The 26066-nt window shown below is 41.3% G+C and overlaps 1 long non-coding RNA gene across 6 annotated transcripts in view; it reads right to left on the bottom strand.

Moving 5' to 3' along the window:
• Positions 1-3305: 3305 nt before the first annotated feature.
• Positions 3306-26066, bottom strand: part of LOC103786971 (uncharacterized) — a 42580-nt gene continuing 19819 nt past the window's right edge. Inside the window, exons 3-6 of one of the 6 annotated variants that reach the window (XR_008626344.2) lie at positions 25827-25930; positions 23908-24056; positions 13389-13640; positions 3306-3868 (exon numbers count right to left, since the gene is read on the bottom strand). This is a non-coding gene — a long non-coding RNA (uncharacterized LOC103786971). Of the gene's footprint in view, positions 3869-13388; positions 13645-23907; positions 24057-25826; positions 25931-26066 lie in introns of all 6 variants that reach the window. The other 5 variants (XR_008626343.2, XR_008626347.2, XR_010113115.1 and 2 more) reach the window with 5 other exon arrangements.

Genomic DNA, 26066 nt, shown 5'->3' with positions numbered 1-26066 from the left:
TAACCCCCGCACACACATTTTGCTTTTCTTGTCTCAATATATATATTTTTATATTGCCTGTCTTATAATAAGTCACTGTAGCTATTATATTTTTGATAGATTTGTCTTTTAGTCATCATAATACAGTAAATCTTGAATTATACGCTGCAATTACAGTATTAGAGTATTCTGACTTTGTCTGTGTACTTACTTTTACCAATGAGTTTTATACCTTCAAATGTTTTCTTCTTGCACATTAGTGGTATTTTTTACTTTCAGATTTACAAACTCCCTTTAGTATTTCTTGTAAAACATGTCTGGCGGTGATTAATTCCTTAGCTTTGGTTTATCTGTGCAAGACTTATCTCTCCTTGATATTTAAAGGATATCTCAGTTGACAGTGTTCCCCCCATTCCCTTCATCATTTTGAATATGTCATCTCACTCCCTCCTGACCTCTGCAGTTCCTGTTGAGAAGTCTGTTGCCAGATGAGTTGGAGCGCCATTATTTGTTATTTGCCTCATTTCTCTTGCTGCTTTTAAGGTCTTCTCTTTGTCCTTTACTTTTGAGAGTTTGATTATTACTTGCCTTGAGTTAGTTTTATTTGGGTTAAATTTGTTTGGTTAGCTTGGACCTCCTTATACCTGGACATTTCTATCTTTCTCAAGCTTTGGAAAGTTTTTTTAAATTATTTATTTAAATAAGATTTCTAAACCTGCCTCTCTTCCTACTTCCTCTTTAAGGCCAATACATCTTAGATTTACCCTTTTAAGGCTATCTTTTCAATCTTATAAGTGTTCATCATTCTTTTCTATTATTTCTTTCGTCCTTACTGTGCATTTTCAAATAGCCTGTCTTCTGCTCACTAATTCTTTCTTTTGTTTGATCAGTTCTGCTGTTGAGACACCCTGAAGCGTTTTTCAGTTTGTTAATTATATTTTCCCATCGCAGGATTTCTGTTTCATTCTTTTTCGTTGTCTCAATTTCTTTGTTAAGTTTCTCTGATAAATTTTTTAAATTCCTTCTTTGTGTTTTCTTGAAGTTCATTGAGCTTCCTCAAAAGAGCTATTTTGAATTCTCTGTCTGAGGGATAATATAACTCTTGTCACTCCAGGGTTGGTCACTGGGATCTTATTTAGTCCATTCGTTGAGGTCATGCTTTCCTGGATGTTCTTGATGCTTGTGGATATTCATTGATGTCTGAGCATTGAAAAGTTGGGTGTTTATTCCAGTAATTGGTGTCTGGCTTTATTTTTACTCATCTTTCCTCACAGGGCCTTCCAAGCATTCAAAGGGGACAAAGAGTTGGATTCCCTAAGCCTGCATGGTCACTGCAGACATTCAAGCACTACAGAACACCTTAAGCTCAGGTATGCTGCAACTCTTGCAGACTCCTATATACCTAGCCCTGATGGACTTGAGGAAAATAAAAAAGAATTCCCTGTGTTCCCAAGTAAAGTTTGTCACTCTCTTCCCTCTTATTTTCCACATGGAATGGTGCTGGACTATTTGGAGCTGGGGAAGGGGTGATGCAAACACTCTCATGGCTACCATAGCTGGCACTGTGCTGGGTCACACTCGAAGTGCACAGTGTCCCAGACCAGTACAGTACCTGGGCATACCCAAGGCTCACATCTGCTACTGCCTGACTCCCACTGATGTTTATTCAACGCCCAAGGTCACTTTATTCAGCAGGTGGTGAAGCTTTCCAGGACATGGGTTTGGCCCAGCAAAACAGCAGATTCCCTTCTGGGTCTGGAAGCACCATCCAGGAGCAATGGCCTGGAGTCAGGAGCTGTGGGACTCTGCCCAGAGCTTTGTTTTACTGTGGCTGCGCTGGTACCCAATTGCAAGACAATATTCCCTGTACTCTTTTCTCTCATTTTCCAAGTAGAAGGAGTCCTCTCCACCCTGCTCTGCCTAGAGTCAGGAGAAAGGTGACACGGGCAATCCCATGGCTGCCATACCTGGTGTGATGCTGGGTCACACCCCAAGCCTACAATCTTTGAGACCAGTACCAGAGTTTGCCCAAGCTCCACAGTGCTATGGCCTTGCTGCCACTCATATTTATTCAGGGCTTGAGTCCACTTCAGCTAGCTGGTGGCAGAGCAAGTTGGATCTTGGGTACCTTCTGTTGGGGCAATGGATTACTCTTTGGCACAGAACTGGTCTAATTTCTTGCTTTGTGGGCACTGGTAAAATTCTACACAATGCTGTGTTCCACTGTGATGGGGTGGCACTTTGTGGCACTTCTCTCTCTCTCTCTCTTTTCATGCTGTACTGCCTGGGTCTAGAGGAGGGTAGTGTAAGCAATATGAAACTGTCCTTCCTACACCCTTCAGTGTTTCTTCTCTTGCTATAATGCAAAAATCAGGTACTATGTGACCTCTCACCCAGTATTTTTTGTTCTTATGAAGGTGTATTACTGTATGAGTAGTTGTTTAATTTGATGTTCCTATGGGGGTGGGGGTAAGGAGGACAATTGCTCAAGGGTTCCATTTGACCATTTTGCTCTACCTGTCTCCAAAGAGCATATTTGTGACTGTTAATTCATTGACTGAAAGAAAAACAATGGTATATTCCATTATGTCAGTGGCTCCAAACATTTTCTGGATTACAAATATCTTTGAAAAATAGTTAGACATGCACACATGCTCTTGAAAGTGCCTGCTTATACATGCATGCGTAAACACCTCCCTACACAGGAAAACACATGTCATTTTAGGACTTTCTTTTAACCCGTCCAGTGTCTGTTGGCAAGCCTCTGTCCTGATGCGCAACATCAAATGCCTTGTGAATGCCACGAGTTGCTTTCTGGCCTCATCTCTTCCTTTGCTTTTCCTTATTCCTCACAGAGAAGCCTCCATCTAACAGCCATAATTTTTTCTGTTGTCACATATGAGCTGGGCTCCAGGCAAAAGGTAAATAAAAGCATAAACTGACTACTAGGCAAATGTATAGACCACGTTCATTCAGTGGTGGCTCTGATTAACTTGTAACCTAAGCGATTGGTATAAATACAGAGATAAAGGCTGTAGTTTCCAGAACAGAAATAAAACCTACATACTGATGTAGCTTATGCATAATGAGTTGGAGAAAGTTGGCACCGACAGGCACAGCAGTGCTCTATTGCCTAACACTCCCCACTTCACACACGAAGATCCAAACAAGCAGAGTGACTTACTCATGGTGAAACAGCTAGTTAGTGGCAGAGTGAGGACTAGAACCTGTTCTGCTGGTTACTGATTGAGAGATTTCATACATAAGCCATCAAATATGTGACTAACCTTCTGATATACTTAATGGTTTATGAAAAACACAAGATGTCATGAGCATGTATAAAGATTTAATTTTCTTGAAAGATACAGGTCACCATTTTAATTTGCACTTACTGGGGATTCATTAGAATTATACAGAGAGTTATCCTACAGTTACAAGGGAGATTAAAAAAAATAGCAAGTCACAGTAACAGCATAGGGTGCTGACACATGTCTAACAGAAATAACACTGTGGTTGTCCCTTGAACAATACAGAGATTAGGGACACCAAACCCCCAGACAGTCGAGACTCTGTATATAACTTTTGACTCCACCACAGTGTAGCTATTAAGAGCCCACTGTTAACCATAAGCCTTACCAATAACATAAACAGTTGATTAACACATATTTTGTGTATGTATAGTATACTGTATTGTTACAATAAAATAAGCTAGAGAAAAGAAAATATTATTTCAAACATCATGAGGAAGAGAAAATTTACTATTTACTATTCATTAAGTGAAGTGGACCATCATGAAGGTCTTCATCCTTGTCATCTTCATGTTGAGTAGGATGAGGAGGAAGAGAAAGAAGAGAGTTGGGTCTTGCTGTCTTGCGGGGGGTCTTGCTGTCTAGGGGTGGCAGAGACAGAAGAAAATCCACATGTAAGTGTGCTCGCGTAGTTTAAGGCCACATTAAATATCTTTTATACAGTTGTATTTAGAGTGTACAATAAACAATAAAGTGCTGAACAATGTTTCATCGAAATAACACTATCCTTATTCATTCACCCAACCAGAGCTACTACAAGCATATTTACATACAATGTAGGCCATAGAAATTACACTATACTGATTTATTGAGCCACATAAGATTGTTACAAATGTCATTTATGTATTTGTATTTCCAGTGTATAACATGGCACAGAGAGAGCAGTACATATGGTTTCATGAAAATAACATTGGTTCATTACACAATTATCTCTTAACAAAACACAATTTACATGTGTCTCTTTTCAGAGATTATACAATACAGTTCAGAAAGCTGTGAATAGTGTTTCATAGATATGACAGTATATTGATTCATTCACACAACCAGCACGCTTAGAAACATCTTTTACCCATAAAATGTTATGAAGTGTATAACATTCAGCAATAGTCCTGAACAATGAGGTTTACAGAAACAATGTTATGCTGGTTTATGCACACAAATAGCAGTCTTAGCAACATCTTTTCCACATGTGTCATAAAGAATGCATACTGTGCAGCGAGTGCTGAACTGAGTGCTTCATAGAAATAAAACTGATTCATCCACACAAGTTGACCTGTTAGAAATTCCTTTACACATGTGTCTTTGGAGAGTGTAAAACATGCGGCACAGGGAACGGAACAAAATGCTTCGTTAAGTAACATGGGACTTATTTATTCAATTGACGCTCTTCGAAACACATTTACACAGCTCCTTAAAAAGTGTATAATGGGGCCAGGCGTGGTGGCTGACACCTGTAATCCTAGCACTTTGGGAGGCCAAGGCGGGCGGGTCACCTGAGATCAGGAGTTCGAGACCAGCCTGGCCAACATGGTGAAACCCTGTCTCTACTAAAAATAAAAATAAAAAATTAGCCAGGCGTGGTATGGCGGCGGGCACCTATAGTCCCAGCTATTCAGGAGACTGAGGCAGGAGAATTGCTTGAACCTGGGAGGCAGAGTTTGCAGTGAACCAAGACGTCACCACTGCACTCCAGCCTGAGCAACAGAGACAGAATCCATCTCAAAAAAAAAAAAAAAAGTGTGTAATGGGCAGAAGAGTGCTGAATGCATGATTCTATGAAATAAAATTCTTCTGATTCAGTCACATAACTATATTTCATATGGTTTGGATATTTGTCTCCTCCAAATCTCATGTTGAAATGGGATCCCCAATGTTGGAGGTCGGGCCTGATGGGGAGTGTCTGGGTCACGGGGGCAGATGCCTCATGAGTGGCTTGGTGCTATCCTCATGATAAATGAGTGAGTTTTTGAGTTGCGTTCACATGAGATCTGGTTGTTTAAAAGAGCTTGGCCCCTTCTCCCTCTCTCTCCTGCTCCTACCCTCACCCTGGGATGTGCTGTTCCCCCTTCACCTCTGGCCATGACTATAAGCTTCCTGAGGCCCCTCACCAGAAACTGAATAGATGTTAGTGCCATGCTTGCACAGCCTGCAGAACCGTGAGCCTGTTAAACCTCTTTGCCTGGCCAACACGGCGAAACCCCGTCTCTACTAAAAATATAAAAACTAGCTGGGCATGGTGGCGCACGCCTGTAATCCTAACTACTTGGGAGGCTGAGGCAGAAGATTCAGTGGAACTTAGGAGGCAGAGTTTGCAGTGAGCAGAGATTGAGCCACTGAACTCCAGCCTGGGCGACAGAACAAGACTCTGTCTCAGAAAAAAAAAAAAAAGAAAAGAAAAGAAAAGAAAAAAACTCTCTTTGCTTTATAAATTACCCAGCGTCAGGTATTTCTTTATAGTAGTGCTAAAATGGCCTAGCACAGTACACTTCAAAATTTTTTTTTTGGGGGGGATCTCTGCAGTTTATCCACTAGTGTCTTTTTTTAAATTTTATTATTATTATACTTTAAGTTTTAGGGTACATGTGCACAACGTGCAGGTTTGTTACATCTTCAAAATATTTTTACGCATCTATCTGTTGCGAATGTATAGCCTACAGCATGGAATACTAAATGCCGTGCTTCACAATAATATCAGCATACTAATCCATTCCTACCACCAGCACTCTAAGTGACTTTCATACATGTGCCCTCGCATATATAACATGAAGCACAGATTATCAAATGCAGTATTTCAGATGTAAAATGGCCCTGATTTACTTAAAATGAGTACTTTAGAAAATACTGAACACATGGCTCTTTAAAGAATGTATAGCAGGCAGCACGGAGTGGTGAACACAGTGGTTCAAACAAATTATAGTATCTGATTCATTCAGGTAAGTAGAAATCTTAGAAACATCTTTTAAACATGTTTGTTTAGAGAATGTGTAACATGTAGCAAAGAGTCTTCCAGACACTTCACGGTACTGATTCATTCATACAACTAGCGCTCTTAGAAATACCATCGTACAGCCAGGTGCGGTGGATCACGCCTGTAATCCCAGCACTTTGGGAGGTTGAGGTGGGCGGATAACAAGGTCAAGAGATCGAGACCGTCCTGGCTAACACAGTGAAACCCCATCTCTACTAAAAATAAAAATAAACAAAAAAAATCAGCTGGGCTTGGTGGCGTGCACCTGTAGTCCCAGCTACTCAGGAGGCTGAGGCAGGAGAATCACTTGAAACCGGGAGGTGGAGGTTGCAGTGAGCCGAGATCGTGCCACTGCACTCCAGCCTGGCGACAGAGCAACACTCCATCTCAAAAAAAAAAAAAAAGAAAAAGAAAAGAAAAAGAATTACCATCATACACATGTCTTTTGTTTTTTAAAAAACAGGTCTCACTCTGTCACCCAGGCTGGAGTGCAGTGTTATGATCTTGGCTCACTACAGCCTCCACCTCCCAGGCTCAGGTGATCCTCCCACGTCAGCCTCCCAAGTCACTGGGACTATAGGCATGCACCACCACACCTGGCTAAATTTTGTATTTTTTGTAGAGATGGGGTTTCACCACATTGCCCAGGCTGGTCTCAAACTCCTGGACTCAGGCAATCCACCCACCTCAGCCTCCCAAAGTGCTGGGATTACAGGTATGAACATGTGTCCTTACATACTATTCAGCCCATACTGAACAGAGTGTGTCACATCAAAACACTCGATTCATGTTTGGTCCCCACAGCAAGCATTCTCATAAACGCGATTTATGCACGTCTCTTTAGAGTACATAACAGGCACAACAGATGGAAATACAGTGTGTTATGGGCTCAATTGTGCACCCCCACAAAATTCATATTAAGTCCCAAGCCCCAGGGGATCAGGATGTAACCATATTTAGATGTAACCATACTGGCTGGGCGTGGTGGCTCATGCCTGTAATGCTAGCACTTTGGGAGGCCGATGCAGGCAGATTACCTGAGGTCAGGAATTCGAGACCAGCCTGGCCCACATGGTGAAACCCCGTCTCTACTAAAATACAAAAATTAGCTGGGCGTGGTGGTGGGCGCCTGTAATCCAAGCTACTTGAGAGGCTGAGGCAGGAGAATTGCTTGAACCTGGGAGGTGGAGGTTGCAGTGAGCAGAGATGGTGCCACTGCACTCCAGCCTGGGCTACAGAGTAAGACTCTATCTCAAAGAAAAAAAAAAAAAATCAACAACAACAAAAACGGTATAACCATATTTAGAAATAAGTTTGTAAAGAGATGATTAAATTAAAACGAGGCAGCCAGGCCTGGTGGCACATGCTTATGGTCCCAGCTACTTGGGCCGTTGAGGTAGGAAGATTGCTGGAGCCCATGAGGTCGAGGCTGCTGTGAGCCACGATCTCACCACTGCACTCTCTCCTGGGCGACCGAGCAGGACCCTGTCTCACAAAAAAAAAAAAGCAATGAGGGTAGAGCCCTAATCCAATAGGACAGGTGTCCTTATCAGAACAGAAAGAGACACCAGGAGTTAGCATGTACAGAAAAGGAGCCATGTGGGGACAGAATGATAAAGTGGCCATCTGCAAGCAAGGAAAAGAGGACTCAGGAGAAACCAAATATGTCATCACCTTTATCTTAGACTTCCAGGCTCCAGAACTGTGAAAAATGAACTTCTGCTGTTGAAGTCTCCCAGGGTATGGTGTTTTGTTAAAGTGATGCTGGCAAACTCATGCTGATTTTGGTACTGGGAGGCAGAGTGCGGCTGTAACAAAGTTCTAAAAATGTGGAAGTAGCTTTGGAACTGGGTAATGGGTGGGGGTTAGAAGAGTTTTGAGGTACCTGCTAGAAAGCGCAGATTACCCTGAAGAGACTGCTGGTAGAAATGTGGATGGTAAAAACCATTCCGATGAGACCTCAAGTGGAAAAGATGAGTATCTTGCTGGAGAATAAAGGCCAACCTTGTTACATAAAGTGGTGAAGGCTTGGTTGAATTGTGCCCTAGCACTTTGTGGAAAGTAGAATTTGTGATAAACTTGGATATTTAGCTGACTTAGGAGATTTCTGAGCAAAGTATTAGAAGTCTGGCTTGATTTCTCCTTACTGCTTATAATAAAATGTGGGAGAAAATAGATAAATTGAAGGTGTTATTAAGCAAAAAGGAACTAGAACTTGAAGACTTGGAATATTATGAGACTACTCATATTTCAGAAAAAAAATAAAGTGATTTCTGAAAAGAACACCAAGAACGTTGCTGGAAAATCGCCCAGTAATGAGATTATGGGTGTGACTCATAGATCTGCGTAGCCATCTCAGCAGAAGCAGGAGAGGGATGGGGCTATACCAGCAGATACATTGAAAGCTTGGACCAAAGAGGACAGAGATGGTACACAATGAAAGACGAATGTCAGAGTTCTGGGATTGTACAGGAGGGAACGCTAGAGTTGTGAACATGTGTTATCTTTCAAGCAAAGAAAGGAATGACTCTGAAAGTGATTCTGAGATTGGCAGGGCTTCAACTACCATCACAAGCAAAGAGAGCACAGAACAAGGGGTTGAGGTTGTCACCTCCTTGGATTCAGCAGTCCAGGTCAATACCATCTAGGTCCTCAGGGCAGGGCTGTCATTCAGGCTTTGGGGTTGGGGGCGTTGCCCTGGGCTCTCCTGGGAGGGTTGCCAACCAGGGTGACGGGAGCAGGATTGCTGCCCATTGTCACAGAAGCAAAGCTTCCTCCCCACTGGGCCAGAAAGGTGGGACTGCAACCACAGTGTGCTCAGAAGACACAAGATCAAACCAAAGATAATTATTCTTGAGTCTTAAAAGCTAACGACATTTTCTGACAGGTTTTGGAGTTGCTTGAGACTCATGGCCTCTCTCTTCCTTCCAATTTCTGTCTTTTGGAATGGGAATGTCTGTCTTATGCCTGTCCCAGCACTGTATTTTGAAAGCAGATAACTTGCCTGATTTCACAGGTTTATACCTGGAAAGGAATTTCTCCCCAGGAGACATCATCCACACTAGATTTAGATGTTCTGAGTGAGTCTCACCCACGCTAGATTTAGATATTCTGATAAGATTTTGGACATAGATTTGATGTTGAAATGGGCTGATACTTTGGGATTTTGAAATGAGGTAAATTTATTTTGCATATGATAAGACCATATATTTGGGTGCCCAGTAGGTAGAATGTTATGGAATGAATTGTGTCTCCATACAATGTCTATGTTGAGATCCCAAACCCCAGTACCTCAGGGTGTAACTGAATTTTGAAGGTAATGTCTTTAAAGGGGTGAATAAGTTAAAATGATGCCATAGAAGCCTAATCTATTTGGTGTCCTTTTAGAAGAAGAGATACCAAGGGTGCACCTGCACAGAAGAAAGGCCACGTGAGGACACGGTGATAACACAGCCATCTGCAAGCCCGTAAGAGAAGACTCAGGAGAAATCAGACCTGCCAACACTTGAACCTCTATCCTCCTGACCTGTGAGAATATTAATTTCTCTTGTGTAAGTCTCCCAGTAAATTATATTTTGTTATGTCAGCCCTAGAAAACTAATACACGGTGTTTTGCAGAAATAATATTATCCTCATTAAGCAAATAGCATTGTTAGAAACATGCTTATATATGTGTCTTTAAAGCATGTGTGACATGTGGCAGGTGCTGAACACAGTGTTTCACATATATAACTACCTGAATTCTTTCATGCAATCAGCAGCTTTAGAAACATTTTTTAAATAAGAGTGTATAAATGCAGCACAGAGTAGGAAACCCAGTGTTAGGCAGACAAAACAGTATATTCTGACTCACTCAGGGAAAAAGAGCTCTTAGAATCATCATTTACACTTACGTCTATGGAGAGAATATAATGTGCAGAACAGCGTGCTGAACAGAGTGCTTCACAGATTATCCTCATTCATTAATGCAAATAGAACACTTTGAAAAATCTTTTAAATGACTCAATAGATATTGGATAACCTATGGTATAGACTGCTGAACAAAGCATTTCACTAAAAACACGACTGTGATTCATTCACACAAGTATTCTTATATTTTGTACGTACGTGTCTCTTTGGAGAGCATGTAACATGCTGCATAGACTGGTGAACCCAAGGATAGACAGAAGAAACATTATCCTAATTTATTCAGGTAAGAAGAGCTTTTAAAATCATATTCACGCTATGTATATAGAGAGTCTATAACATGTAGGGCAGAGTGGTGGACAATGTGTTCACAGAAATACCACAGTAACACTGTCTTGATTCATTCATGCCACTAGCGCTCTTAGAAATAGCTTTTATACATGGCTTTTAGAGGGCATATAGCACAGAGTGCTTGATATGCTTTGGATCTATGTCTGTATTAGTCCATTCTCACACTGCTATAAAGATACTACCTGAGACTGAGTAATTTATAAAGAAAGGAGGTTTACACCATGGCCTGTGTATACCTTTGTAACAAACCTGCACGTTCTGAACGTGTATCCCAGAATTTAAAGTATAATAATTAAAAAAAAAAAAAAAGCAAGAAAGAAGCAAGGAACAAAGCCCAAAGAAACAGCACTGGATTTCTGGGACTCTGAGATCTCACACTGAGAGATGGTGCCTGAAAGTGAAGGAATTAATACTGTCTATAGAGTCCATTCACAATAACACACTCATCCCTTCTTAGACTCTCAGTGAAAATTCTGCACCTGTCTGGATTTGCACATTCAGTTTCCTGTATTCAAAGAATAGATATGTGTGTAGCCTTGGAAAAAATTTATTTTTCCCCAGACTTCAACATTGTTTAAATGATACTGATAATGCAAAGATTTTCTCAACATACTCATTTCAGGAATACCAGAAACATTCTCTCTTTTGAGAAATAATAATGAAAAAGGAGAGAATGGTCTTCCTAAGGTGTTAGTAATCTAAACTCTGGTAAAAGTGATTTCTAAGTAACTGATTAACAGTAATAAAATGGTTTCATTGGTTTAAAAAAAAGAAAAGAAAGGAGGTTTAATGGACACACAGTTCTGTATGGCTCTAGAGGTCTCAGGAAACTTACAATCATGGCGGAAGGTGAAGGTAAAGCAAGGCACGTCTTACGTGGTGGCAGGAGAGAGAGTGAGAAGGGAGAGGTGCCACTTATCGGCCTGATCTCGTGAGAACTCTGTCACAAGAACAGCATGGCAGAAACAACCCTCATGACTGAATCACCTCCCACCAGGATCCTCCCTTGACATATGGGGATTATAAATCGAGATAAGATTTGGGTGGGGACACAGAGCCAAACCATATCAGTGTCTCCACCAAATCTCATGTCAAATTATAATCCCCAGTGTTGGAGGCAGGGTCTGCAGCACTGATTTGTTGAACACAGTGTTTCACAGAAATAACCCTGTCCTCATTCATCCACAGAGCAAGCATTCTTATAAACATCTTTTTAAAGAAGGAATAACATGCAACTCAGGGTGCTGGACATAGCAATTCTAGGAAATGAGACTAATCTGATTCAGGCCAGTAGCCTTCTTACAATCATCTTTTACATTTGAAGTACAAATCGGTGAATGTAGGGTTTCACGAAAATACCACTATCCTGATTCGTTCACATAATTAGCAGTCTTAGAAACAACTTTTATCTCTCTCTCTCTCTAAGCACAGAATGTCTTCAGTATTATACAGAACAGTATCCTGATTCATTAAGGAAAAAGAATTCTTAGAAATATATGTTATACATGTTTCTTTACAGAAAAACATGTATTTTTAATATGTGCATGTATAACATACATCACAGGTGGTAAACATTGTGTTTCACACAAATAACACTATCTTGATTTATCTGATTCATTTATACAAGTAACAGGAATAAAACTATCCTGATTTTAGAGTAGTGTTACTAAACGCTGTTAGAAATATATTTTAAACATGTCTGTTTACAGAACATATAACATGCACCTCTGAGTGCTAAAGAGAGTGATTCACACAAGTGACACTATCTTGACTCATTCGGGAGCCAACATTCTTATAAACATCTTTTGCTCATGTCTCTTTAGGGAGTGTATATCATACAGCAGAGTGGTGAACCCAGTATTATACAGAAAGAACGGTGTCTTGATTCGTTCATATAAAAGGAAACCTTATGGCTGGGCGTGGTGGCTCACGCCTGTAATCCCAGCACTTTGGGAGGCTAAGGCAGATGGATCACCTGAGGTCAGGAGTTCAAGACAAGCCTGGCCAACATGGCGAAACCCTGTCTCCACTAAAAATACAAAAAATTAGCTCAGTGTGGTGGTGGGGATTTTGGTGGGTGCCTGTAATCCCAGCTTCTTGGGAGGCTGAGGCAGGGAGAATTGCTTGAACCCAGGAGGTGGAGGTTGTAGCGAGCCAAGATTGTGCCACTGCACTCCAGCCTGGGTGACAAAACGAGACTCCACCTCAAAAAAGAAAACCTTAGAATCGTCTCTCACACATCTATGGGGAGTGTATACATGCAGTAGAGATTGGTGAGTACAAATCTTTCAGACAAAAAATAATATGCTGATTAATTAGCATATTAGACGCATCTTTATATTGGTGAATATAGGGTTTCACAAAAATAGATGTGTCTAATATGCTACACACAACTAGCATATTAGACATATCTTTAACAGATGTCTCTTTTAGAAAATACATAACATGCAGCACAGTGTGATAAACATAGTATTTCACAAAATAACGATAATGGGCCAGGCACGGTGGCTCATGCCTGTAATCCCAGCACTTTGGGAGGCTGAGGTGGGCGGATCACTTGAGGTCAGGAGTTCAAAACCAGCCTGGCCAATGTAGTGAAACCCCATTTCTACTAAAAATACAAAAAAATTAGCCAGGCATGGTGGTGCACACCTGTAATCCCAGTTACTCACGAGGCTGAGGCAGGAGAATTGCTCGAACCCAGGAGATGGAGGTGGCAGTGAGCCAAGTTCGTGCCACTGTACTCCAGCTTGGGGGACAGAGTAAGACTCTATCTCAAAAACAAAACAAAACAAAACAAAACACAACACTATCTTCATGCAGTCACATAATTACATTTAGAAACCTCGCTTAGGGCCGGGCGCAGTGGCTCACACCTGTAATCCCAGCACTTTGGGAGGCCGAGGCAGGCAGATCACGAGGTCAGGAGATCGAGACAATCCTGGCTAACACAGTGAAACCCCGTCTCTACTAAAAATACAAAAAATTACCCGGGCGTGGTGGCGGGCGCTTGTAGTTCCAGCTACTGGAGAGGCTGAGGCAGGAGAATGGCATGAACCCGGGAGGCGGAGCTTGCAGTGAGCCGAGATTGCGCCACTGCATTTCAGCCTGGGCGACAGAGCAAGACTCTGTCTCAAAAAAAAAAAAAAAGAAAGAAACCTCACTTAGAGCACTCTTGGAGATGTGTTTATACATGTCATTATGTCATTAGAGTGTCTGTAACCCGAGGCACAGTGTTTCAGAGCAATTGCACATCCTGACTGATATTCACATCAAGAATTCGTATTCACAACTTTCACACATAGCTTATTAGCATGTAGAGCACGCAGCACAGAGTGCCCAATACGGTTTTCCCAGAAATAACCTGATCTTGATTCATTCTTGCAAATCACATTCTGAGACTCTTCTTTTATACATCTATATTGACAGAGCAGATACCATGAAGCACAGATCTATGAAAACAGTGTTACAAAGCAACAACTGAAACCTGATCTTTTCACACAAGTGGCACTGTTAGAAATATCCTGATACAAATATCTTTAGGGAGGGGGTGGATAGTTTGATGAGCTGGGGATCTGGAGATCTGGCTAAGCTGACGCAGCACTTTAGGTGCAGGTGCAGATGGATCTGGCAGAAGTGAGCTGCACATGCACGAGTCTCCTGAAGATTGGCAGTAATGCTCAGAAAACCTAGGGCCTAGGACCCAGGTCCATGGCCTGCACTGGTCCTGGTGATCAGTGCAGGCCTTCGAGTTGCCAGGCTGAGGTGAAGATCTACAGTGCCTGCAGAAAGCACGGTTTCACCACTTACAAAGAGGATAAACAAAAATGCAGGCTGGGCGCGGTGGCTCACGCCTGTATATCCCAGCACTTGGGGAGGCCAAGGCAGGCAGATCACATGAGGTCTGGAGTTCGAGACCAGCCTGGCCAACACAGCAAAACCCCATCTCTACTAAAAATACAAAAATTAGTTGGGCGTAGTGGCATGCGCCTGTAATCCCAGCTACTTGGGAGGCTGAGGCAGGAGAATCGCTTGAACCTGGGAGATGGAGGTTGCAGTGAGCTGAGATAGCACCACTGCACTCCAGCCTGGGCAACAGAGTGAGACTTCATCTCGAAAAAAAAAAGAGTGCATATGCACATAACACACACATGCCAGGGTCCAATGGGTCCTCCTGATGGGCCAGCAGGGATAGTGGCAGATAATGCCTCAAGAAGATACTTTTGCAGTTCCTAGGACCCCTGCCTCAGGTGACTGTCAAACCATGGAAGTGCCTTCTTCTCCTGCCAAACCTACTTTGACCACCCTTTGGTAGAGTAGATGTCCCATCTACCAAAGCCCCCCCATCAGGTACTGTCTTCTTTTGTCGCTGTCAGGGACAATGTTCTGGTTGGGATGGATGGCTTGTGGGGGGATGCAAAAATCAATGGGAAGGGCTGTATAAAATATTAATGTCTAAAAAATGTATTCCTCCAATGAGCATTCTTAGAAATATCTTTTATACATGTGTATTTCGACAGTGTGAAACAGGCAGCAGAGTCAACACAGTATTTTATTGAAAAAACACTGTCTTGATTCATACCCACAAGTAACATGCTTAGAAACTTATTTTATACATTTGTCTTTGGAGAGTTTATAACATACAGAACAGAAAGGTGAAGAAAGGTGAACATAGCATTCCATTGAAATAACAAAACCATGATTACTATTTGCAACGGCCACTCTAAGAAATATCTTCTACATGTCTGTCTTTGGTGAGTGTATAATACACAGGACAGAGTTTTGAGCTTGTGTTTCAATGAAACAACATGAACTAGATTCATGTGTGTTGTACAATTTGGGGAACCAAGTGTCATCTGAACCGTTAGGCATCTATATTCAAGGGAAAACAAGGAAGAAAGAAAACAAAATAAACACTGTAACTTCTAATGCATCAGCTGTCAAGACACCATTTTTGGGAATTGGGGGTATAGGGGTTACCTAAGAAATTTGACATTCAATTTAGGAACTCATTCCTCCCACATTTCTCTGTTAGAGGCCAAAAAAAAAAACAATTTCTAATGAAGAATATGACTGAGACCTCATGGGTGACCCAGTCTAATCTTTGGGCAACTCAATGTGCCTGTAGGGGGAATCAGCAAATAAATATTTGATCTGCTGAGAAAACAACAAAAGCCTCACAAGTTAAAGATGAAATATCCAGCCTGGGCAACATAGCAAAACCTCATCTCTACAAAAATTAGCCAGGCGTGGTGGCACACTCCTGTAGTCTCAGCCACCTGGGAGGCTGAGGTGGGAGGATTGCTTGAGCCCAGAAAGTGGACGCTACAGTGGGCTATAATCATGCCACACACTCCAGCCTGGGCAACAGAGCAAGACCGACCCTGTCTCAAAAAACAAAAGATGAAATTTGATTTGCATACGTTTTTAAAATTCTGTTAAATAGAAAGACAAACATTGCATGTTCTTACCAATTTGTAGAACCTAAAAATCAAAATAATTTAACTTACGGAGATAGAGAATAGAAGGATGATTACCAGAGGCTGGGAAAGGTAGCGAGGGGCAGGAGGGAGGTAGGAATGGTTAATGGGTAAACCCTAAAGACTCATCCAGAAAGCTCCTAGAAATGGTAAATGAATTCAGTGAAGTTTCAGGATACAAAATTAATGTACACAAATCAGCAGCTCTGCTATATACTAGCAGTGACCAAGCTGAGAATCAAATTGAGAACTCAGCCACTTTTACAAATAAAAAAATACTTAGGAATATACTTAACGAAGAAGGTGAAAGACCTCTACAAGGAAAACTACAAAACACTGCTGCAGGAAATCAGATGACACAAGCAAATGGAAACACATCCAATGCTCATAGATGAGTGGAATCAATATTGTGAAAATGACCATACTGCCAAAAGCAATCTACCAATTCAATGCAATTCCCACCAAAATACCACCATCATTCTTCTGCCTGACTTCAGAATAATATGCTACAAACTCACAGTAACCAAAAATCATGGTCCCGGCTTAAAAACAGACAAATGCACCAATGCAACAGGTTAGAGACCTCAGAAATATATCCATGCATTTACAGCCAAGTGATTTTCAACAAAGGACCCAAGAAGACATAATAATATTCTATTGTATGTACATATATTTAGGGTTTTCTAGATATACAGTTATGCCATCAGCAAACAGTGATAGTTTGACTTCCTCTTTACCGATTTGGGTGCCTTTTATTTCTTTCTCTTGTCTGATTGATGTATATACATACCTATGTACAAATGTAAGACTCAAAATGATAAAACTGTCAGAAGAAAACACAGGAGAGTTGCTTCAGGACATTGGTCTGGAAAAAAGATTTTATAAGACCTCAAAAGCATAGGCAAGCCTGGGCGTGGTGGCTCATGCCTGTAATCCCAACACTTTGGGAGGCCGAAGCAGGCGGATCACCAGAGGTCGGGAGTTCAAGACCAGCCTGACCAACATGGAGAAACCCTGTCTCTACTAAAAATACAAAATTAGCCAGGCATGGTGGCGCATGCCTGTAGTCCCAACTACTCGGGAGGCTGAGGCAGGAGAACCCGGGAGACAGAGGTTGCAGTGAGCCGAGATCGCGCCATTGCACTCCAGCCTGGGCAACAAGAGCGAAACTCCATCTTTAAAAAAAAAAAAAATGCACAGGCAAAAAAGCAAAAATAAACAAATGGATTATAGCAAACTAAAAAGCCTCTCTGCACAGCAAAGGAAATAGTTGACAAAATGAAAAGACAACACACAGGATGGGAGAAAATATTTGCCAAGTACTCATCTGACAGGAGACTAATATCCAGAATATACAAGGAACTCAAGCGTTTAAACAGCAAATAAATAATCTAGTTTAAAAATCAGCAAATGATCTTAATAGACATTTTTCAAAATAGGACCTATATATGGCCAAGAAATATATTTTTTAAATGCTCAGCAACATCACTAATCATCAGGGAAATGCAAATCAAAACCACAGTCAGATATGATCTCACCCTGGTTAGGATGGCTATTATCAAAAATACAAAAAATAAATGCTAGCAAGGGTGTAGAGAAAAGTGAATTCTTATACATTGTTGGTAGGAATGTGAATTAGTACAGCCACTATGAAAAACAGTATAGAGTTTCCTTTAAAAGCTACAAATAGGGGCCAGGCACGGTGGCTCACTCCTGTGATCCCAGCACTTTGGGAGGCTGAGGCGGGTGGATCACTTGAGGTCAAGGGTTCGAGACCAGCCTGGCCAACATGGAGAAACTCCGTCTCTATTAAAAATATAAAAAATTAGCCAGACGTGGTGGTGAGCGCTTGTAATCCCATCTACTCGGGAGGCTGAGGCAGGAGAATCACTTGAACCTGGGAGGCAGAAGTTGCAGTGAGCCGAGATCGTGCCCCTGCACTCCAGCCTGGGTGACAGAGCGAGACATTGTCTCAAAAAAAAAAAAAAAGAATTCCATATGATCCAGCTCTCTACTGGGCATTTATCCAAGAAGAAGGAAATCAGTACATCAAAAACATATCTGCACCCCCATGTGTGTTGCAGCACTAAATTCACAATAGGCAAGATATGGAATCAACCTAGGTGTCCAGCAGATGAATGGATAAAGAAAATGTGTCATATATACATAATGGAATACCATTCAGCCATAAAAAAGAATAAAATTCTGACATTCATGGCAACATGGATGAAACTGGAGGATATTCTGTGAAGTGGGATAAATTAGGAACAGAAAGTTAAACACCACATATTCTTACTCATATGTAGAAACTGAAAAAAAAAAAAGATGATCTCAGAACAGAGGATACTAGAGGCAGAAAAGGTTAGAGGGAAGGGGGTGACATGGAGAGATCTATTAAAGGACACAAATTACAGCTAGATAAGAGGAATAGTTATTGTGTTCTATGGCACTGTAGGGTGACTATAGTTAGTTAACAATAATATACAGTTTCAAATAGCTAGAAAGAGGATATTGAATTTCCAAACACAAAGAAGTGATAAGTATGTGAGATGATGAATATGCTAATTACCTTAATCTGATCATTATACATTACATGTATTACAACATCACTTTGTACCCCATAATGAACAATTATTATGTGTCAGTATTTTAAAACTTTAAAAATTTTTAAATATTTTAAAAAGAAACAAAAATAGTAAGTACACAGACAAACTCAGAATACTATGACACTGTAATTGTGGTATGCAATCCACTTATAACTCTACAATGAAGACTAAAAGACAAATCTATCAAAAATTACAATAGCTACAGCAACCTGTTAAGAGACAGGCAGTATAAACATGTAAACTGAGATGACAGAAAGTCAAAATGTTGGGGGATGGAGTTAAAGACTAGAGTTTTGAAGTTTTTTCTCTGTTTGATTGTTTTTATTCTTTTCTCTGTGATCAACAAGCAGCTGTTCAAAATAATATGTTATATCTTAAATGTTTTTGTAAGCCTCATGGTAACCACAAATCAAAAACCTTCAAGAAATACACTAAAAATAAAAAATTACAAATTAAACCATACTACTAGAGAAAATCACTTAACCACAAAGGTTAAGTGGTAAGAAAGGAAGAGAAGAGTTACAAAACAACGAGAAAAGAGGTAACAAAATGGCAGTAATAAGTTCCTACCTGTCAGTAATAACACTGAATGTAAATAGACTAAATTCTCCAATTAAAAGATAAAGAGTTACTGAATGGATACAGAAAGAAACCCAACTATATGCTGTCTTAAAAAAAATCCTCTTCATCTATAAAGACACATAGACTGAAAGGGAGAGAATAGGAAAAGATATTCTATGTAAATCCAAACCAAGAAAGAGTAGGAGTAGCTATCCTTTCATCAGATAAGATAGACTACAAGTCAAAGACTATAAGAATAGGCAAAGAAGGGTAACTATGTAATAATAAAGGCATTGATTCATCAAGAGGTTAGAGCAATTATAAATATGCACCCAACACAGGTGCACCCCAGTATATAAAGAAAACATCAATAGATCTAAAAGGAAAGGGAGAGTGTAAAACAATAATAATAGTAGGGAATTTCAATACCCTACTCTCAGTAATGGACAGATCTTCCAGATAGAAAATTAACAAAGAAATAATCAGCATTAAATTCCACATGAGACCAAATAGGCCTGACATTTATAGAACATTTCAGCCAAACACTTCAGAATACACATTCTTCTCATCAGCACATGAAACATTCTCTAGAATAGACCATCGTGAGGCCACAAAACAAGTCTCAGCAAATTCAGAAGTCAAAATCGTATAAATTATCTTTTCTGACCACAATGGAATAAAACTAGAGATCAATAACAGGAGGAATCTTGGAAACTACACAAGCACATAGAAATTAAATAACATGCTCCTAAATAATCAATGGGTCAATGAAGAAATTAGAAATTATTACAAATACAAAATTACTAATAATGCAAGATACAAGAATGCAAAATACCATAATCTGTGGAATACAGCAAAAATAGTGCCAAGAGGGAAGTTTATAACAATAAACACCCACGTCAAAAAAGAAGAAAGGTCGAGCGTGGTGGTTCACGCCCGTAATCCCAGCACTTTGGGTGGCCAAGGTGGGTGCATCATTTGAGGTCAAGAGTTTGAGACCAGCCTGGCCAACATGGAGAAACCCTGTCTCTACTAAAAATAAAACAATTAACTGGACGTGGTTGCAGACGCCTGTAATCCCAGCTACTAGGGAGGCTGAGGCAGGAGAATCGCTTGAACCCTGGAGGCGGAGATTGCAGTGAGCCACCATCGTGCCACTGAACTCCAGCCTGGGTGACAGAGCAAGACTCCGTCTCAAAAAAAAAAGGAAAGACTTCAATAAACAACCTAATTATGCACTTCCCGGAACTAGAAATTCAAGAACAAACCCAATCCAAATTTATCAGAAGAAAATATTTAATAAAAATTAGAGCAGAAATAAATGAAAATGAGGCTACAAAAATACCAAAGATCGATGAAACATAAAGTTGGTTTTTTGAAATGACAAACAAAATTGACAAACCTTTAGCTAGACCACCAGAGGGAAGAAAGAAAATAGACAAAGTCAGAAACAGAAAAGGAGACTTAACAACTAATACCTAGGAATACAAAGAAGCATTAGAGAATATTGTCAACAACTACACACCAATAAATTGGGAAACCTAGAAAAAAATGGAAAACTTCCTGGACACATTCAACCAACATATACCAATATTGAACCATGAAGAAATAGAAAATATGAGGATTTCAATAATGAGTAACAAGATTAAAGCCATAATAGAAAATCTCTGATCCAGTGAAAGCCCAGGACCTGATGGCTACACTGCTGAATTCTACCAAACAGTTAAAGAATAACTAATACCAATGAGATTTTCTTTTCTATTGCATTGTCAGGCTGCAAATCTTCCAAACTTTTATGCTCTGTTTCCCTTTTGAAACTGAATACCTTTAACAGCACCCAAGTCACCGCTTGAATGCTTTGTTGCCTGGAAATTTCTTCTGCCAGATACCCTAAATCATCTCTCTCAAGTTTAAAGTTTCACAAGTCTCTAGGGCAGGGGCAAAATGCCATCAGTCTCTTTGCTAAAACATAACAAGAGTCACCTTTGCTCCAGTTCCCAACAAGTTCTTCATCTCCATCTGAGAACACCTCAGCCTGGATTTCATTGTCCATATCATTATCAGCATTTTGGTCAAAGCCATTCAACAAGTCTCTAGGGAGTTCCAAACTTTCCCACATTTTCTTGGCTTCTTCTGAGCCCTCCAAACTGTTCCAACTTCTGCCTGTTACCCAGTTCCAAAGTCACTGCCACATTTTTGGGGATCTTTTCAGCAGTGCCCCACTCTACTGGTACCAAAACAATTTACATCCCTGAAGGGATTGTGGAGATTAGTGCCACCATCAAGGATTTAAAAGATGCGGGGGTGGTGGTTCCCACCACATCTCCGTTCAACTCTCCTATTTAGCCTGTGCAGAAGACAGATGGATCTTGGAAAATGGCAGTAGATTATTGTAAGCTTAATCAAGGGGTTACTCCAATTGCAGCTGCTGTACCAGATGCGGTTTCATTGCTTGAGCGAATTAACGCATATCCTTGTACCTTGTATGCAGCCATTGACTTGGCAAATGCCTTTTTCTCCATTCCTGTCCATAAGGCCCACCAGAAGCAATCTGCCTTCAGCTGGCAAGGCCAGCAATATACCTTGGCTGTCTTACCTCAGGGGTATATCAACTTTCCGGCTTTGTGTCATAATCTTATTTGGAGAGAGCTTGATCACGTTTTGCTTCCACAAGATATCACACTGGTCCATTATATTGATGACATTATGCTGATTGCATCCAGTGAGCAAGAAGTAGCAAACACACTGGACTTATTGGTGAGACATTTGTGTGCTAGAGGATGGGAAATAAATCCAACTAAAATTCAGGGATCTTCTACCTCAGTAAAATTTGTACGGGTCTAGTTGTATGGGACCTGTCAAGATATTCCTTCTGAGGTGAAGGATAAGTTGCTGCATTTGGCCCTTCTTACAACCAAGAAAGAGGCACAATGCCTAGTGGGTTAGAGGCAACACTATCCTCATTTGGGTGTGTGACTCTGGCCCATTTATTGAATGACCTGAAAGGCTGCCAGTTTTGAGTGGGGTCCAGATCAGAAGAAGGCTCTGCAACAGGTCCAGGCTATTGTGCAAGCTGCTCTGCCACTTGGGTCTTATGACCCAGCAGATCCAATGGTGCTTGAGGTGTAAGGGGCAGATAGGAATGCTGTTTGGAGCCTTTGGCAGGCCCACATAGGTGAATCACAGCAGAGGCCTCTTGGATTTTGGAGCAGGGCCCTGCCATCTTCTGCAGATAACTATCTCCTTTTGAGAGACAGCTCTTGGCCTGTTACTGGGCTTTGGTGGAAACTGAACATTTGACTATGGGTCATCAAGTCACCGTGCGACCTGAATTGCCTATCATGAACTGGGTGCTTTCTGACCCATCTAGCCATAAAGTGGGTCATGCACAGCAGCATTCCATCATCAAATGGAAGTGGTATATATGTGATCAGGCTCGAGCAGGTCCCGAAGGCACAAGTAAGTTACATGAGGAAGTGACTCCACTCCTCATCAAGTGGTGCCCATGGTCTCCACTCCTGCCACCCTGCCCCCTCTCCCCCAGCCTGCACCAATGGCCTCATGGGGAGTTCCCTGTGATCAGTTGACAGAGGAAGAGAAGACTAGGGCCTGGTTCACAGATGGTTCTGCACGATATGCAGGCACCACCGGAGAGTGGACTGTTGCAACACTGCAGTCACTTTCTAGGATATCCCTGAAGGACAGCAGTGAAGAGAAATCTTCCCAGTGGGCAGAACTTTGAGCTGTGCACCTGGTTGTGCACTTTGCATGGAAGGAGCAATGGCCAAGTGTATGATTATATACTGACTCATGGGCTGTAGCCAATGGCTTGGCTGGGTGTTCAGGGACTTGGAAGAAACATGATTGGAAAATTGGTGACAAAGAAATGTGGGGAAAAGGTATGTGGATGGACCTCTCTGAGTGGTCAAAAACTGTGAAGATATTTGCATCTCATGTGAGTGCTCACTAATGGGTGACCTCAGCAGAGGAAGATTTTAATCAAGTGGATAGGATGACCTGTTCTGTGGACACCGCTCAACCTCTTTTCCCAGCCACCCCTGTCATCATCCAATAGGCCCATGAACAAAGTGGCCACAGTGGCAGGGATGGAGGTTATGCATGGGCTCAGCAACATGGACTTCCACTCACCAAGGCTGACCTGGCTACAGCCACTGCTGAGTGCCCAGTTTGCCAGCAGCAGAGACTAACACTGAGCCCTCGATATGGCACCATTTCTCAAGGTAATCAGCCAGCTACCTGGTGGCACATTGATTATACTGAACCTCTTCCACCATGGAAAGGGCAGAGGTTTGTCCTCACTGGAATAGACGCTTACTTTGGATATGGGTTTCCTTATCCTGCACACAGTGCTTCTGTCAAGATTGACATCTGTGGATTCATGGAATGCCTTGTCCACTGTCATGGTATTATACACAGCATTGCCTCTGACCAAGGCACTGATTTTATGGCTAAAGAAGTGCAGCAGGGGCTCATGCTCATAAAATTCACTTGTCTTACTATGTTCCCCATCATCCTGAAGCAGCTGGGTTAATAGAACGGTGAAATGGCCTTTTGAAGTCACAATTACAATGCCCACTAGGTGACAATATTTTGTAGGGCTGGGGCAAAGTTCTCCAGAAGGTCATGTGAGCTCTGAATCAGCACCCAATATATGATACTGTTTCTCCCATAGCCAGGATTCACAGGTACAGGAATCGAGGGGTGGAAATGGAAGTGGCACCACTCACCATCACCCCTGGTGATCCACTAGCAAAATTGTTGCATCCTGCTCCCACATTAGGTTCTGCTGGCCTAGAGGTCTTAGTTCCAGAGGAAGGAATGCTGCCACCAGCAGACACAACAAAGATTCCATTAAACTGGAAGTTAAGATTGAGACCTACAAAACAATGGTAAGAAACATCCCTTGCTTAGAGAGTTCTCCTTTGGAGATAGTTCTATTCATTGAAAGAAAATAGTACATAATGCATCTCCAAAGAAGCATTTTTAGATTTAGCTTTTAAATGTATATATGGAAACCCATCAAAATTAGGTCTTAAAAACAAAGGTAAGAAACATTCTTCGAAAGTATGTTCCAAACACCTGATTACAGTTTTTTCTCTCTGAAAAACAATTCCATTCACTGAGAGAAAAAAAGCACATGTTCCTTTAAAGAAGCTGGGATATCAAAATTAAAAAAGCTTCTGCACAGCAAAGGAAACAACAAAACAAAAAGATAACGTACACAATGGGAGAACTTTTTCGCAAACCGTATCTTGGATAAAGGGTTAATATCTAAAATATGTAAGAAACTTCTGCAACCCAATTGCAAAAAATAATAATAATAATAATAATAATAATCAGATTAAAAATGGCCAAAGGTACTGACTAGACATTTAAAGAAGTCATACAAATGGCCAACAGGTGTGTGAAAAGGTGCTTAACATCACTAATCAAGAAATACAAATTAATATCACAATGAGCCAGGTGCGGTGGCTCATGCCTGTAATCTTAGCATTTTGGGAGGTCGAGGCAGGTGGATCACCTGGGTTCAGGAGTTGGAGACCAGCCTGGCAAAAATGGTGAAAGCCCGTCTCTGCTAAAAATACAAAAAAAATTAGCCAGGCGTGGTGGTGGGTGCCTGTAATCCCAGCTACTCAGGAGGCTGAGGCACAAGAATCGCTTGAACCCGAGAGGCAGAGGTTGCAGTGAGCCGAGATTGTGCCACTGCACCCCAGCCTGGGTGACACAGCAAGACTGCATCTCAAAAAAAAAATAAAAAATAATATAATAGAATAAAATCACAATGAGATATCACCTTGAACCTATTAGGATGGCTTTAATCAATAAAAAAAAAAAAAGATGGCTGGGTACAGTGGCTCATGCCTATAATCCCAGCACTTTGGGAAGCTGAGGCAGGTGGACCACTTAGCCCAGGAGTTTGAGACCAGCCTGGGCAACATGGCAAAACCCCAGCTCTACAAAAAAATACAAAAATCAGGTGGGTGTGTTGGCATGCACCTGTAGTCCCAGCTACTTGGGAGGCTGAGGTAGGAGGATCAATTGAGCCCAGGAAGTCGAGGCTACAGTGAGCTGTGATCACGCCACTGCACTCCAGCCTGGATGACAGATCAAGATCCTGTCTCAAAAAATACATTAAAAATTTTTTAAAAGATAATAAGTGATGAGGTTGTGGAGAAAAGGGAATCGTACACTGTTGGTGGAAATATATTATTGATTCAGCCACTGTGAAAAATAGTGAGGAAGTTCTTTAAAAAAAACAGAAAATGGAACTACATGTGATCCAGCAATCCCATTTCTGGTCATGTAACTAAAGGAATTGAAATCAAAATCTCAAAGAGATATCTTCACTCCCATGTTCATTGCAGCATTTTTCACAACAGCCAAGATATGACAGTGACCTAAATGTTCAAATGAATGACAAATGAATGGATTTAACATAATAGAATATTATTCAGCCTTAAAAAATGATGAAATCCTGCATATTTTCTACACTATGGATGAACATTGAAGACATGCTAAGTGAAATAAGCCAGATGCAGGGGGACAAATGCTACATAATGTCATTTGTATTAGGCTGTTTTTGCATGGCTATAAAGAAATGCCCGAGACTGGGTAATTCGTAAGAAAAGAAGTTTAATTGACTCACAGTTCTATGGGCTATACAGGAAGCATGGTGCGGGCATCTGCTTGGCTTCTAGGGAGGCCTCAGGAAGCTTACAGTCATGGCAGAAGCAAAGGGAGAGCAGGCATCTCATACGGTGAAAGCAGGAGCAAAAAGGAGAGAAAGTTGGGGGAAGTACCACACACTGTTAAATGACCATATCTCACAAGAACACACTGTCATGAAGACAGCACCAAGCCATGAGGGATCCAACCTGTGATCTAA

This window comes from Pan paniscus, chromosome 7, assembly GCF_029289425.2.
Source record: "Pan paniscus chromosome 7, NHGRI_mPanPan1-v2.0_pri, whole genome shotgun sequence".
NCBI classification, from domain to species: Eukaryota; Metazoa; Chordata; class Mammalia; order Primates; family Hominidae; genus Pan; species Pan paniscus.
This window is presented reverse-complemented; position numbering and strand designations above follow the sequence as displayed.